Here is a 4,434-nt window from a genome sequence, read left to right as displayed (position 1 = left end):
GTCTCACAATCCGACCGTTGTTCAAGCCGTTGTGAGATGAGATCCATCCGTTGATTTAAATGGCTTCTGTTGGTAGCTTCATTGAATGCATGCTCAGAATCAAGTCTATCGTTTAGCTAAAAATATGATGTTTGTCAGCTAGTAGGTGACAATAGACTTGGGCTACTTTTCAGACATGAGACATTTGGGAAATTTGAAGTTGACTCCTTGTCATTTTCTCATGTTGGTCAGCGTGCTTTTAGCAAAAGCAAAATAGTCTTCACGTGACTTGATTTGAATGCAAGTCAATTGGTTGCTCTTTGATTCGAATGTAGATCAATTGTGTAACACCCCGATTTCCAAGTGTCACTTTAGTAACCAAAAATAAACTTTACGCGGAAAACAGGTAATTTTTTTTTTCGTTTGATTCCTTTTAATAAAAGCAATAGAAAATAAAAACATAGCCCAACCACTAAACTAACTAATATACATCAAATATAAACATGTACAGCCTCAGCTGCACTTCCACGTCACGCGCACTCGCAGTGACTCCAAAGTAGTGTGCCCGTAGGCAAATATATACAGAACCAGAAGTGTAAGTGAGAAAATTATAATTACAACCCACAAGGAGAAAGTCGGCCTCAAACTGGCCTAAGCAAAGACCCCTATGGTCCGACTGACTCACTGTGATCCCTCAGTAAGAGAACCACACAAAAGTCATGCGTCGGGAACCTACCCTGTCCCAAAAGCAAAACGAATCAGAGCTCTACACAAAATATGACGCCTGCCTAAACCTACCCTCCCAGTACCGAGTCCACAGCGAACTGAAGTCGGCGAGTTGAAGCTCAGCTCCATGCGTCGTAAAGCTCCTTTCGTCAGACGTCCACGCTCGTCAGTCCGGTCCTCCATGACCCTTCCCCGGTACGTCGCCCGATGACCCACAAGATAGATCACCCAAGCGGTGGGGGCACGACGGTCCACCAACTCATACCTGATCCCCCCCGAGGGAGAGACCATCGAAACCCAATCCACCGTCGACATCTGGCAGCAGGCCGACCGCCCAAACACAAACATGAAACCAAAGCCAAGGCGCTAGGGTCAACTCACGGAAATAAGTAGATATACACTCAACATGTGATATGAGGTATAGATATATATGTTGATATATATATATATATATATATATATATATATATATAAACAATCCTAGCATGTTATTGGCTCTAACAATGCTTCAACAAATCAAACAGCACACGATTCTAGTCAGAATGAATGTATGCGTGAAATGCAATCATGATCCGGATTGTGACGCGTTCCCGTTCGCCACAAGTGAAGCATTCCCGTTCTTCACTATGGATGAACCATTCCCGTTATTCATCCTTGGTGAACCATTCCCGTTATTCACCGTATGATGAACCATTCCCGTTATTCATCATTAATGCAGTGGTGAACCATTCCCGTTATTCACCATGAGATGCACAGGTGAACCATTCCTGTTATTCACCCGATTGATGCAATATGGTTAGCCAAACATCGAATCGTCCTCACCACATAAGTGTTTAGCTCAAACCCAAACTCACAACAAACCCAAGAGTTAGTGTCGGTCAATACAACACAACTCGGAGTTAGTGTCGGTCAATACAACACAACCCCAACAATAAAACCCACAAACAAAGCCCAGAGTCAGTGTCGGTCAATACAACACGACTCGGACTTAGTGTCGGTCAATACAACACAACTCCAACACCCAAAACCCAGAGTTAGTGTCTGTCAATACAACACAACTCGAACAACAAAACCCAAGAGTTAGTGTCGGTCAATACAACACAACTCGGAGTTAGTGTCGGTCAATACAACACAACCCCAACAATAAGAGTACTAAAGTACTCGGTGACTTTCAATCATCACCATAACTCACCTTAGTGGCTTTCCCCAATTCCAAAACCCACAACAAAAGTCGACTTTTCCCCGTCTTTCGCAATCATTTTCTCCTTTAGGTTCCCTATAATTATTCGTTTAGTAAAAACGTTTCGAATTGGATTAGTCAGGTTATGAGTTTATTTCTCAAAGTCTAAGTTTCCCAAAGTCTCTAGTTTTCGAAATTCTAATCTTTCTAAGTTTTCCAAAAACCCTCCAAAAGAAGTTTCCCGGGGAAAGTCTAAGTATTTCAACGAATACCAACAAATGGCTAAGTCTCAAACCCCTCGTTCGAACTTGCCTAGGGTTGTTCATCCAACCCGAAATATCAAAGATCACCAGATCAATGAATCTCCACTCCGAAGTCGCGTCAAAACGCACAATCCAACAATATCACAATATCACAAGTTATGGAAAAGCATCATAACATCAACTCATCATCACAATCAACATCAGATAAAGCATAAGTCGAATTTATCGACGCCTATCATGCAGTCATAGCTAATAGTAAGTTGCCCTAACCTCGAGCTGCTCCAGTCTCGTGGTTAAAATCTCCTTCACACAAATGCTCTGAAACTCCCAAAGTTCCTTCAACTGAACCTCGGAGAAAAACAAAGTAGAATCCAAACAAAATCGATTAGTTCGATCGCAATACAACACATAAACGATAGACAAAGCATTAAAGCTTCAGAATACCACAATCGGGTACGAAAAGACAAATTTTCGAAAATGAAAACCCCCCCCATCACTACAAGCTCTCGGCCAAAAAGGAAAAAGAGCTCCGGCTCTTTTTCTTCGATCAAATCTGTTAACAAGGTAGTTTTAGGGTAAAACTTAGGCAAAGAAACTGTCGAAACAATTTTCGGACGATCGGATCAAAATACGGCTGTTCAGGGGCGTTTTGGTCCAAAATAAAAGCTCAAAACCTCAAAGTTATCAGTTCGGAAAACAAATTTGACAGCAATGATCCTAACGACATCTGTAACAACTAATCCTAAAACCACGAAGTCAGATTACGACTTTTCGACAATAAAGTTTCTAAATGTGCGACAAAAAGGATTTTGAAACAGTTTTTCAGATCTTGGACAACTCGATCACAATCGGCGAATACTGACAGAGGTTTTAGACTCTTGGGCACGTAGAGAACAAACCCCAACAGAGAAATCAAGAAAAACGGACAGTTTTACAAAAAGCTCGAAACTTTGAGCACAGAAAACATAGAGAAAAACGACAGAATTGACGATCAGAAGTATGTAATAGCATCTATACCTCGAGGTCTACGCGTAGCAACTGTAAGTGAGACGATCAGGCAAGAAACGGCGAAAAAACTTCTTCTCCCTCTCTCCCTTTGTGCTCGCGGGTTTGGTGCTTGAAGGGTGATGAGAAAATTGGCATGGTGATGAATGACTATGGTGCGTGGGTCGTTTGTTGCAACAAGGAAAAATGAAGAAGAAATTGGTGATGAGAAGAATTAGAAGGCATGGTGTGCGTGTTGTTGCTGCAGCAAGAAGAAGAAAAAGAAAAAAGAAAACAAGAAAGAAAGATCAGATGCTTGTGCGTGAAAAGGAAAGGAATTGAGTTTCCTTATATATATGTTTGTGGCTTTGTACATTGCCTTGTCTGATGGTGTTCAGGGGCTTGGAAAATATATTAACATGTGGTGGGGCAAAGCTGGAGGGACGTGGAGTGATAAGGTTGGATTGATATTTTGAAAAGATATTTTTAAAATTGGTATGAATTGATTTAGACACTGAAGAATTTAGCTCACAGAGTTAAGAGAAAAATATATAATGGATATATAACTATATTAAAAATTATGAGGAACTTTATGAAATAGTAAAATATAAATTATGATCACTTTGAACAAATTAAAATGATCCATGAACCAAGAAATGAGTAGAAATTAAGCTAAAGAATAATCGTTAGATAATTAGAACAAATATGACGTTGTCATATTATACAATTAAGCAAAGTATCATTCCATAAAAGGTCGATACTCGCTCTGGAATATTTTTAAACGAGAAAATGGCTTGAACGCAGTCTGCTTCAAAATATGCCGCAAAACTACTTTTTGCAATTAACGTCGGATGGAGAAACTTCCTTCTGAAGAAAGATTCGAAACGTCGAAACAAATCTGGCAACGAGGACGGAAACTTCGTTAGAAGTCCCGAATAGAAAAAGTCTTCATCCAGTGATTGAATTTAGGGTTTCGAAGCAAAGAAATTAGCGTCGTCGGACTTCCGAAAAGTGAATACTATCGTGCGTACAGTCCAGGGTTCCGAAATGAAACGCTGGTCGAAGGAAAAATAAAGAGAACCTTTAAATTTTCCAAGGATTCGAAATCTCACTTAAAACGTTGCTCTAACACGAAATTAGCCTACTCTGGACACGCTCGCCATAAGGCAGGTGTGCAGACGACTCGCACTAATTCCTACAGCGACTACGCAACATTCCTCAAGCAATCCCTGAACTTTCTTCTTCATTAATCTTTCTCAAATAGCAAACTCCTGTCACGCTTACACTGATTCTACGCGTGAG

At 40.6% G+C, this 4,434-nt stretch overlaps 1 long non-coding RNA gene across 1 annotated transcript; it reads right to left on the bottom strand.

Annotated features, from left to right (window-relative positions):
* Positions 1 to 201: 201 nt before the first annotated feature.
* Positions 202 to 3,615, bottom strand: LOC130716748 (uncharacterized). The gene is made up of 3 exons (XR_009012145.1): positions 3,166 to 3,615; positions 2,419 to 2,490; positions 202 to 1,020 (listed from the first exon to the last, which is right to left on the bottom strand). It is a non-coding gene; the product is annotated as an uncharacterized LOC130716748 (long non-coding RNA).
* Positions 3,616 to 4,434: the final 819 nt, after the last annotated feature.

The sequence above is a fragment of the Lotus japonicus genome, chromosome 5 (assembly GCF_012489685.1).
Source record: "Lotus japonicus ecotype B-129 chromosome 5, LjGifu_v1.2".
Classification (NCBI taxonomy): domain Eukaryota; kingdom Viridiplantae; phylum Streptophyta; class Magnoliopsida; order Fabales; family Fabaceae; genus Lotus; species Lotus japonicus.
The sequence above is the reverse complement of the archived record's forward strand: the minus strand, read 5'-3'. Positions and strand labels throughout refer to the sequence as shown.